Genomic DNA, 12,587 nt, shown 5'->3' with positions numbered 1-12,587 from the left:
TCGTCTGGATCACTGATGAAGATATTGAACATAATCAGCCTCAGACCTGACCCCTGGGTACTCTTACATCACTGATTACCACCCTTTGAGCCTGGTCTAGTCAAATTTCAGCCCGTTTAACAGTCCATTCATCCAGGCCATACTTCCTTAGCTTCCAAAGGAGAATCCTGTGGAGGACAGTGTGAAAAGCCTTTCTAGAGTCAAAGTGTGTTACATCCACTGCTCTTCCCTTCTCCACATTGACTTCTATAATGAGTGGCTCTCAGGCTGATCAACCATGATTTATCATTCTCAAATCCATGTTGACTGTTCCCAATTATCTTCTTGTAATTAACTGGTTTTGAGAAAGAACAGGCCACCTCAAAATAGCTACTGCCTCTTGGTTCAGGCACATTCTTATGGTCTGAGGGGACAGATTCTAATCTCTGGGCTCCACTTGTCTGAGAAAAAATTTTGTCTTCCATTTGAGAAAAGTTCCTTGATGAAATTATCACGATTTCCTAGATATTTCCAATGAAAAATTATTTCTGAAAAAATGAACTCTGTTGCCATTCAATGTGATACTGTTATCATTTTCTATCACGCTCGTTCAGTATTAACAGCATTTGGAGCTCCATGTGAACAAAGAACAATACAAGAGGAAAAGGGGCTTTCTAAAACTACTGAATGAACAGCATTATCTGTATTCAGTAACATTCAGTATAAACATCTCTTACATGTAAATTTATAGCTCCTGATATGCATATACAAATTCTTCCATTCACAGTACATCATATTCACATACACACAATTTCACGATTCCCAAAGTGCTCAACAGGTTATGCTACTCAGCTTTGTGAAGACTGGGGCAATTCTAGGCATGTCAAGATGTACAAAAGAGGAGCCTGGGGAATAATAATGTGCAAAAAGGAAAAGTGTAGATGCCTCCTGAGTTAGGCAGCAGGCAAGCAAGCATTTTCAACATTGTAATTTTGGAGACAGGTACCTAAGATCCACCTGCTTCCTGAAGCTTGCCAGGCCACTGCAGTTATTTTGCACAATCCTGTCACTTCAGCAAGCCAGCATGCAAATCCTCCCTGTTGCACCTTATGTGGACACACCTGCCCGGTTCAATGTCAAGCACAGAACTGAACAATGAGAGTTTCCTGCAGTTAAAAATAAAGAAGGGCTTACACTTGATTTGTCTGCCCTCAGAATATCTTCCATGATCTCTTATGTGGCTATTTCTAATTCTTGCAAAGTTTTGTTTTTTAGAAAAAAGATTTTCCAAAACATAATGCAGGAAAATAGAAAGTATCCACATTATTCCTTTACTAAAACCATTTTATTTACCAGTAAGTATTCATTAATATTAAAATGTCTATTTTGTATTCTTTTTCCACCCTTCCATCTTTTGCAAAAAACATATATATGTTATAAACTGAGAAATATCAAGTTTCATCTTAATGAAAGTTTTAATAGACAGGCTATAAGCCCCCGACCTAAAGGTTTATAGAGCAAACAGATCTTTCCTACAGCTATGCAAACACAACTGCTAAAATAAAACAAACCTTATTTAATATAAAATTGTATCACAAACATTAAATACACACTAAAGGAGCATTTTGAGGCTTTTTTTTGTAAGTGGCAGATGTTATGAATAATAATCCATAAAATCCTCTGAATTCTAAAAAGGAGTATCCCATAAAGCTCTCATTTAAATCTTTAAAAGAGCTCAAAAACACTGAGCAGTGATAATGCTAAAATACTACTAGTAGTAAATTATTAGAATTAACTGAAATAATATTTGATATTTTAAAAATCCCTTCAAACAGTAACATTTCTCCCCTCAGATCTTTTTACTGCACTTCATGTAGGCTAAGCAAATGTAGTTACCTCCTGAATTACTGCAATTTCTATTGCACAAACTGAAGTGTATGTAAATTCCTCTGCAAGAAAAAATATGCAACATCTGCCCTTTATAGGCAAGAGAATTTAATGTGTTCACCTTAAGAAAAAGAGACTCAGTAACGATGACCTTATCCTTCTTATAACTAGAGTATCTTGGGGGGCAAAAAAACAAAACGAAACAAATAAAAATAGGTTAGAGGAAAACTAAACATCTTTAAAAATTTTTTCCCAGTAGATCTTAGTTTACAGTGGATCAGCAGTGTTTAAGAATGAAGAGAAGAGCAAGCTATAAACTGCTTCAATAAAAGTCAGTTAACCCCTCAATGCTCACAGTTATAGCCTGTTGTTCTGCCAACTGTGATGTGCACTAGAGCAGTAAAACCTCAAGTATTAAGGGGTTAAATATATACTGCAAGAATAATTACCCACTGAGACAACAACAATCAGTAATGCCTATGTAAAAGAAAACCCTGTGCTATTTTGTGGCTTTAAGAAATAGGCGATATAATACAATAACCTGTTTTCCATTCATCTCTCACTAATATCACTAGGATGGAAGACCTCTGGAAATAGATATAAATCTTTTTTTTTTTTAGATTAAAAATAGTAATTGAATGATGGAAACTTCTTCCTGAAAAGCAATACAAGTGAAAGAATAAAACAATGTTCTGGTATCAGAGATGACTAGAAAATGCTTTTCCTTGTCAGGATTTTAATGTGAAGATATCACTTCTCTTCATTAAAATTATTAAACTGGAATACACTGCAAGAAAGCTAATGGTTTGAGTAAGCATTTCTGAAATGCTAACTTTTTGTTTAAAGATCAGCCAAGTGGTATAAAAACTCTCTGCTACACAGCAATTAATTTTAGCTGTGTATCACTTTCCACATGGATTCAACAGGTTACCTTTGCAAACAGTGTTTTCAGAAAGACATGGCTCAGCTGAGCCTGATTCTGACACAGATTCAACTCCACGAAATCCCACAAAAATCAGCCATGAAGATACTGCATTCTTTCAGTCACAAAAAAAATCACCCCCTCTTCTAGACACAATACACAGTGGTTTAATTTTGTACTGCAATACTATGCAATAAGAAGTGGAAATAAATTAAGTCTACTTCCAGCAGAATCACATTCATAGCCGTCTGATCAAGGTTTACATGCTTACTGTTGTCATGAGCTATCTTACACACAATGCTTCATTTGGCATATGTTAAAAACTCAAGGAATCCCCCACATACTGTAGCTTTCAGCACCTCAAATTTGCATTTCATCAAGTATTCACCACTTTCCGCCATAAAGTACTCTCTAATTTCATCTGGGTATTGGTAAAGTGCCACCTGCTGAGTCACTAACTCTCCCATTCATCAGACTCCTAGATTTCCATTTGCATTTTCATCAGTGCCCTCACCATCATCTTCTCTGACCATGTCTGGATTTGGTAATAGGCTTAAATGACATTTTATCTCATAAGCAATCTGTAGTCTGAATCTGACCTCTTATCAGTGCCTGAGTCTATATGTAAATAACAGATACGAACCAATTTAAATATTTGCTTTAATGATCTTGAATAGTCCAATTCTTCTTTAAGCATTACTAATGGCTGGTAAAAGTTCATCACTGATCCCTGAAAATGAACTACACAGTCATTTATTTATGATCATACTGCAAACACCACAGCACCTGGAGACCATGGAACTAAACATATACAGTAGAGCAAATAGACAATGTGAAGGAGACTGCAATTAAAGGAGGTTAATATTATATTGGCTTTTGCTAATTTATTGCTCATTACAGCAGCAAATACGAGACCCGTGTGCCTTCCTCCGTGCCGCTGAAACATACAAGTCTCAATACATGCAGGAATAGTTTGTGACTCACTTAGAAAAGTGCATGCGGAAGAATTACTCCAGTGGGTATTTTACTTTTATACAACCAAAGTACCATATTCCTCCCTCGGATATTTCAACCTGACCCCTGCTTAGATCAATGGCACTTTATGCAGTTCCTACTTAGATCAATGACACCACATAAAGATAACTGAAGGAATCAATTTCTTGACACTCCTACGCATATTTCACAGAGTTAATGAAATATAACATAAAAGCAAACTACATTCTGAAAGAAAGGTGTAACAATTTGGAGCACTTTCTCTAAAAATTAGATTTACCCTTGACTGTACAACACAAAGCATAGTCTTTTTTCTGATTTGACTCCTGGTCCTTGGCATCCTTTCTTCGTAGCCTATTTTTTATTTATTCATTAGTCATTGTTAATGGATAATTCTTGTGCCCATCAGTATCTACAACCACTACTTTTTTCTTTTGCAGTTACATCTTTCTGTAGTTTCGCACTGTACCACAGAACTGGTTATGTGTCACAGAATTAGACTACAGTTTTAGAATTCATTATGCTTAACTTCACTTAGGGTGAATTTGGCCTGGAGGATTCTAAAGGACTAGTGAATATTGTGAAGGTGTTAATAAAACCAGTCCACTAAACCTTTGACATAGAAGATTAGCTTTTGTCTCAGTCTAAATGCAGTGGGTAAAATGTTGCTCTAGGTAATACTTGTGCAAGCCTCAGTAGGGAATAAGGTTATAATTAAAAGCATCACGTGACCCCTACTCAAAGTAACTGTGAAAGCAAAAATATCTGCAGCCTTTTTGTGAATAGTAAGGTTCTGGTAGGAACACAAAATAAAGGAAAAACATTAAAAAAATTTGTAAATTCTTTTTGTTACACAAATGAAGGGAGAAATCAACCATTTCATTCTATTTTGAGAAGAAAGAAGCCAGCATATATCTGTGAAGGACTGAGATTTTAGCCATGCAGTTTCTCTTGTGAAGAGATCTCTGGTGAAAAAGTTGAAGATGCTTTTGCACAAGTTTTTGCAATTTGTCAAACCATGAGGAACATGAGGACTCATATTCCATCCTCTAAGGCAGTCTCAAATTGATACACATCTGTTTGCCATTAGGAAATACTGTCAGAGATTAGTCCAGGAAAGGTATCACTAAAATAACTTCTAAATTCTTACTGAGTGGCACAGGGGGTATTTTCATTTACTGTAGACTTCTCAGATATAGCTGGCATTCAACAACCACTGAAAACTCACAGTGTCCTGGCTCACACCAGCTTCAACCTGGCTGGCACACAGGCCACGACACCGCTCTCCCTGCCAAGGCTCCAACTGTCGTGCCGGCTCCCAGGGCCTTTCTGGGCTGAGCCAGCAGAGGAACCTGCCTGCGGTGGTGATGAGCTACAGCCCTGCCACAGACTTGGCCAGTGCTCGGCTCAGAAAGGCAACAGGCCCAGACGAGAGGGGGTGAAGGTACTTCTGTCCGGATCTGAGCACAGACAAAACTGATAGGGAAAGCAAAGAAAGCAAGAACCTCTGCTACCTAACAAAAATACTGTGCAAAAATGTATTACACATTAAAATAAAAATCACGTCAGAATAAAAACTAACAATCTGATGAAACATAGACACTAAAGAAAAGAAACTTAAAGTTTCCGTATTTTTTTCCTAATCCACTCTAGTTAAGCTCTTGTCTTACAAGTTTACCTCTCTTGCTAATGCTGACTGTGGAACGTGATGCACGCTATGAGCCATTATGTTCAGCTTCAGTAAGAGGTTAATAACTTAGAAAAAGGTCAGAAATCAGGATAAAGAAACAAAACAATATTCGCTCCCCTTTTCTAGGACTTCTAGCCATTTCAGTTTAGGCCAGAAAGTCCTAACTGTCCTATCTATGTTGTATTTGAGTACAAGGCAACATCCATAACGTGAATCATTAAAGGATGAAAACAATTTGAGAGGAAAATATAACCTGCTACAGAAACTAGTAATACAATACAATTCTTGAAAGACTATATTATCTTCATAATTGCCAATGAGTTCCAAGGATCAAACTAGATTTCCAAAGGAAATTTTTATGGACTTTAGAGACAGGTGGATTAGGTGTGTGCTTAGCATGATAGAATATCTGAACACAAAACAATGAAGAAGTCAGCCAAACAGTTTGCTTTTTGGAATCAGTGCTGTCAACCAGCATCATGACACATTTACCCCAAAATGAATATGAAAAGTAAAATATATATATTTTTTCCACAGTACAGCAGGATGATCAACATAATTAAGAAAGGGCTCTATATAGTTAGCTCCATTTAACACTTAAATCTTATCTGCAAATATATTCCTCTGGTAGGTGCGTCCAAATGAGGCTGCTAGATGCAATTTTCCAAATTCTTTTTCTTGGGTGTCAGTTTTGAAAAGACATGCTCTTTAATAAGGAGGCTTCACTGCTGAGATAGCGGTGCTTGGAGAGGAAACATTAAAGTGTCAGGAGAGCTTGTTTTCGTCCTTGGTCTCAGTTTTTGAGACAGTTGCTCCCTGGATATTTGTTAGCTTAGATTCTTAAAAAAAGGAGACTTCTATTTAACAGCAAGTGTATCCCAGGATAATGTATATATTAATCACATTTATAATAGAGAGAGTTTCTATATTACTGATTTATCTTGTGCTGGGAAACCAGTTTGGTAGGCCTCACACATCTACTACTTTATAGAGGAAAGATGCCGATAGCAGTATTGAAAGATATGTTTGGAAGAAAACACATTACAGTTGTGTCCGCACACTATACTGACCACATTATACAGCACTAAACAATTAAGTAGCTATGATGAAATTACTAAAAAACTGCTACAGCACACTAGTGCTATTTTAAATGCAGTGCGCTCTATAAAAAGCAGCAGATTCTAGGTGATAAGAAGAAGCTGCTAGCAAATTAGTAGACAAAAGTAAAATGATCTTTCAGTTTACCTGAATCCATATTGGCACTACAGTTGCTAAGGTAAACATCTAAAAGTTTGCTGAAAGCTTGTAAATAAATTAGAATGTGGTTCTTTGTGGATATAAATATGTCTGTGAAAATTCTAGGAAATCATTTAGAACAGATGAACCTCAAGGCAGTAGCTGAATTAAACAATGTCTTTCCTTTAGAAAAAGCTCAGGCATTTCCTGTGCAAGGTAAAGATGAAGTCAGTTTGCTATAATCAAAGAGCTCAGACAGTAATGATGGATTGCTTGCACCAATCCATATGTTCCCAAATGCATGGAAAAAAAGGTGGTAGTAGTAGGGAACACACTTTCCAGATAACTGGAATGCAGATTAATGGTGTTGATTAACTTCCACATATCAAATGCAAATAAGAAACTATTTTTCCAGAGCTGGCTAAAGTTAAGAAAACTGAGGTCAAGGTGATGAAGGACAAGGTGAACTTGAATCATCCCCAACATCAGACACTGAAGTGCTCCACTAAGAGACCCTGATAAGTCTTTTCTGCATCTTTCTCCTTGAGATATGCTATAAACTAATTGCAGAATATGCTACCATTTGTCAAGGGACAACAATGCTTTTAGAGAACAGGAAAAAGGTTTTTCTACCTCTCATCAGTTGTTGTCTCCTATTGATTTTTTCTTTATTCAAGGAGAATGTATTCACAGGATCAAAGCAAATGATTAGTTTTGCAAAATCTCTCAGATTGCTGAATTAAAATCCAATTGGGAGGGAGAGTGAGAACGATTGCGTGTCAGCAAGTAATTCAGATTCCAGTTCTACAAACATTTTCTCTGAAGAATGTTTTATCTATCTCATTTTTTTCTAGGAAAAATGTTTCCACAGAATTACACATTTTAGGAATCCTGTAGGATGGTCATGGTAGGTCAAAGCATGTCTATTAGTAATTCTTCTTTCAACTGCTACATAACTAAACTCACACACTGTTTCAGGAAACAAAACAAGATTACCTTCCTGATGTTTCTCTTTATTAATAAAAACAAACAATAAGGTTAGGTCAAGCATTTTCTGTAGGTTTAACTGTTGCTAGGATTCTGCTACAGGTTTGCACATGTGCCATTTTCAGGTTTTCTCTCCCTGGAAGAGCCAATTATATCAATCATTTGTTTTCAGCTATGTGTGTTTTAAAACTACTAAACCAACAGAACATACCTGATTCTTTTGCAGCCAAAATGCTTCCCAGCATGATGGAGAGGGAGTGGCAAAACCAGCCATATATCCAGCCAACCAGATACCTAGTAGAAAAATAAAAGCAGCACTTTTAGAACAGAAGACATTTTAAATGGGGATTACCTGATATCTTCTCATATTAAACTGGATCTGATTAATTCTAATACAGAAAAGAAAGAGACGGAATCAAATCTCCTAATTTTATATAAAAGAAGAATGTATCTGAGTAGGGATACAAGAAAAAGAAATTGTTTTCCTGGTTGATGAGAAAGGAGAAAAGCAATAAGGTCATTAGGTTAATTATGGGACAAGGCTGTTTAATGAAATATAACTGGCAAAACTGTATTTAACATTTAGAAGTTATTAACAAGTGCATATGAACACTACCGATAATACTGATTCATATAAAAATTTTCAGGACCACTACAATGAGCAGTCACAGAGAGAGACCCATCATTCTGAAGAAGTGTGCAGTTACTGCGTATCAGGAATATACCCTTGTACAAACATTTGGCTGGGACAAATCTCACTTCTACACATGCACAAGTGGAATTAGACACAAAAAGGAAATACAAATGGTATTTCATTGAACTCAGCTGAGAACATACTCTGAGAGACCAAAGATGTAGGATTGTAAAACACCTTCTCCCTCCATATATTTTTGTGAACTGTGGGCCCCATCCATTGCATAAGTGGAAATTAGATTGTGTTCCTCAGTAATGAGAACTCTGTTCAGTGAAAAAAACAATGAATCTTTTAGTGAGGAAGCCCTGTGTCTCTGTGTCAGCCTGATCTCCAAAGTTCAATAGAAGTGAGGAGGATACCCTGCCATGGATCAGCCAGGAGCACATAACACAGAATTACGGTTCTGTGGCATGAGGGAGGGGGGAATCTTTTAATTGAATAACAATTTGGAAGAAAAATCTGCAAGAATCTGTGAGAATCTGTAATCTTACTGAGTTCTATTTCCTGTCTGTCTTGTCTCCCCTTTCATAATTCATGTGCCTCTTTAAAGCAAGACTTACAGATTCAGTGTGAATAATGCTTATTATGGCCTGATGAAGTTGGTTTGTAAAGTGAGATAAAAAAGAAAGAATAGCAAAGGTTACGGAAATGGCTAGAGAGGCAATTACTCTGTTGATATGACTGATCTTGACTTTAAGCCTTCTTCAAAAAGCACCATTTAGCTAAATTATCTGAACCATTTAGCAAAAAGAAGATTTACTTAAGCTAATGTAGCAGGAAGTTTGCCCTGGACATCCATTAAAAAAACAATATCTTGCATATATTGGCCTGTGAGGGGTCCATACCCAGTCTTCATGCTTTGTAGCCATTCTCAAGGCAAAGTCAATCTTTAGTTGCCACTTCTACAAGACTAACACTTTTTACTGTTCCTACTGCCACTCTTCCCTTGGGTCAGTCTCTGGATCAAAAATGGATAGTGCAGTTTCAATGACTAACGAGCAGACAGAATTATCTTTAATATTATCATCCTCTAGGTCTATATTCATTAACAGGCCCTATACCTTTCAAATCTCTGTTGACCCATCTGGGATACTTAGAGGCAGAGACATAATCTGATAAAGTATAATTTTATTTTCCACCAGTACATAAAATTTTATGGGTAGCATATAATAACACACCTAATGAAATCTACCATAACAAATGACAAGATCATATGACAATGTTCACCGACCAAAGGCAAGAACCAATAACTTACCCTTCAGTTACTGGACAAGGCTATTTATCAATATGGTCACGCTGAGTACTTGCAGTATGCGTTATTCAGACATGCACTGAGACATTTCTGCTATTTTTCATAACACAGATCTTATGGTCTTAGAGCTATTTATTTTATTATCTAAAGCAGATCGTGAGTAGCACACTCGTGGTACTACTCTATACAACTATCTAAAGAATATAGGAGATGAAAGAGGCAATACAACATGAAGGCATTTTTTCAGAAACATGCTTTATAAGCCTATGAGAGTTGGACAGATACAGAAGACGACAGTAGCGTCTTGGGTTCTACCAACCCCTTGAGAGTCCAGCTGCCTCTCAGGACTACCAGGAACAGCTTCAGCATTCTCGGGTGCTGTTCATGAGCTTTACAAGACTTGAGAATCCCAGGTTTGCCACTCTGGCTTTATAATTTTCTTAAGCATTTTGTCTGTGAAAATTTCCATTCTAATGCCGATCCCTTGTCAGGTAGCCTAAGACACATCTTTTCTTCAGGACTAAAACTTATTCAACCCAGTACTGTAGATTTTGTTATTAAAATTACAAAAACCAATCTGATCTTTGAAATAATGAGTTCTACACTGAGGGTAAGTTAGAATGATGTCATTTCCTGTCTTGGAATTAACTTACTTTTATTTTTAACATTAGCATTTGTATTTATACATGTTTTCATTTTGTAGAGGCTTTGGCAGGAAAAGTACAGAAGTTCATTTTTGAGTCAAGATCTATATTAAGATCTTTTAATACATCTTTTTAGGTCCTTTCCATATTAAAATATTTAAGACGCTTATTCATGGTCTGATTTTCCATTCCTATATTTAACTAGAAGAGTTACAATTGTTGCATTAACCCAGAATCATGTGAGCAGGCTCATAAAAATGGATGGCATGATCATATCTGGAATTTACACAGGACCCTATTCAATAAAGCATATTCTGCCCTTACTGTAATATCATCCTCCAGAGCTTTAAGGTCTTTCAAGTGAAATAAAGATGTTGCTATAATGACAGTGAATGTAATGAGATTAAATGTAGTTGGGAGTCAAGGTAAATGGCCTTACATCAGAAAGAATGTAGTAACACAGATTCTTATAATGAAGACAAAGGATATTACCAGCACTTTTTTGCTATATTTCTTTGGCAAAGTAAGACCACAGCAGGACATGCCATGTAATACAGATTCTGTTTTCCTTTCAGTGTCTTACATTTAATAAAACCTGCATGCTTTTAGACATAAAGGAATAACTAAAAAGAAATATCCTCCATAACCATCAAGATCTGTATTAGCAATATATGACTTCTCTAAAAAACTGAAATTCAGTTTTTTGAGGAATTAAAAGAATTTAATTGAAGCAATTGCATTAGAAATGGGACTATATTTTATGTGGAATCTAAATAATCACATTGGCAAATTCAAGGCCAAATCGGAGGTCTGTCCAAAAAAGGACATGCATACAGGTTTTGCTTAAGCATGCACATTATTCTGTAGGCCTTTGGCCAAAAATAGAACCCAACTGATTCTAAAATTTACTTTTATTCTGTGCCCTCCAGAATTTGTGAAGGAGCTTATTAATAATTTTGTTGTATTTAACTTGAGTATCTACCTTTAAATCCATGAAATTAAAAGGATACTCAAGAGTGCCATTTGTCACAGAGGTTAGCAAGGCTCCAGAATGCTTTCATATAATCTGGGGTCTTTGAAAGGATATTACCCCTGGTCATGATATTAACTTTAATGTTAGCAATGTCTAGCTTGACATGCTAACCTACACTGGAAAATAAGCAGCAACATATGATATCTTGGGTACTATACAGTTCTAATAGATAAAATTATTTCTAGCTATCACTAGTCAAATATCAATGATTTCTCATAGAAATACTGTTTTATTTCTAACAGAAAATGTAAGTTAGTAGACATGAAAATTGTTGAGTAGTTGTTTGCTCTAGTTATTTATTTCACCTCTTAAAATCAATTGCTGCTGAAGATGAGAATTTTCAAAAGTAAGTGGATTTTAATGAGACTTGGATATCAAAATCCCCCAATTAGCTTTAAAAACATAAACCCTAAAATCTGAAATTACTTCTTAAAGGGACACATTTCTCAAAGATTCAGATGCAATTCATTCCCTAGAAATGCACCAATACTTGTACGTGGAAATTAGTTCTCTCTGCATGTAAATAGCTAGCTAGCTCTGTAGGACTTTGTGTGTGCATTTGATCAGTAAATTCACACAGTTAAATCACTAGGGATCATAGGTGGATTGTTGTATACTTTAATCAATTTGAGGATTTATATGCCTAAATATCCTTGGCAGTCTACCTGATTAGAAAGCAAGTGTTCGGGTAGACTTCTCCATGTCAGCTCAAATAAAAATGCAAACAGCAAGATCAACATAAGCAAAGTTCACAGTGGAACATGTGGACTATATGATAGGCCTGTATTTAGTAACTACTTTTTAAACTAGTAATATGCTAATGTTTATGATTTTTGCATAAGACCTTAATTGCTACATAAAATCATTTGATTGTGAAAGGAGAGCAATAAGACAGAAGGTTAGCCTTAACAAATTATAGTCTCACGATGCTGCTGCAAGTATGGGACAGCATGAAATGAAACTCTTCCCATCCAGGTAATGCACTGGGTACTATCACTGGCACCAATTAAACAAACTGTTTTAAAGTCATACCAGAACTTATGCTAATGCAGTTATCTCTAATAAGCAAAGCAAAGAAACCAACTCCAACACCCTTGACATTTCGTCCTTGTTGGTTTTGCCATCTGCTTTTTCTCTCTGGTGACACTACCATGACAATTCTGTCAGTCCTCTGACAGAATTGACATGCTGGAAGGTTTATTACTTTTTGAAAAGCTGCACGATACTACATGAATTTGTACTGCATGTCCAGTTGTAGTGTTCATGGTCT

At 36.2% G+C, this 12,587-nt stretch overlaps 1 long non-coding RNA gene across 1 annotated transcript in view; it reads right to left on the bottom strand.

Annotated features, from left to right (window-relative positions):
* Positions 1–7,966, bottom strand: part of LOC106483210 (uncharacterized) — a 29,688-nt gene extending 21,722 nt beyond the window's left edge. Inside the window, exon 1 of the long non-coding RNA XR_001292330.2 lies at positions 7,906–7,966. This is a non-coding gene — a long non-coding RNA (uncharacterized lncRNA). The remainder of the gene's footprint in view (positions 1–7,905) is intronic.
* Positions 7,967–12,587: the final 4,621 nt, after the last annotated feature.

The sequence above is a fragment of the Apteryx mantelli genome, chromosome 10, assembly GCF_036417845.1.
Source record: "Apteryx mantelli isolate bAptMan1 chromosome 10, bAptMan1.hap1, whole genome shotgun sequence".
NCBI lineage: Eukaryota > Metazoa > Chordata > Aves > Apterygiformes > Apterygidae > Apteryx > Apteryx mantelli.
The sequence above is the reverse complement of the archived record's forward strand: the minus strand, read 5'-3'. Positions and strand labels throughout refer to the sequence as shown.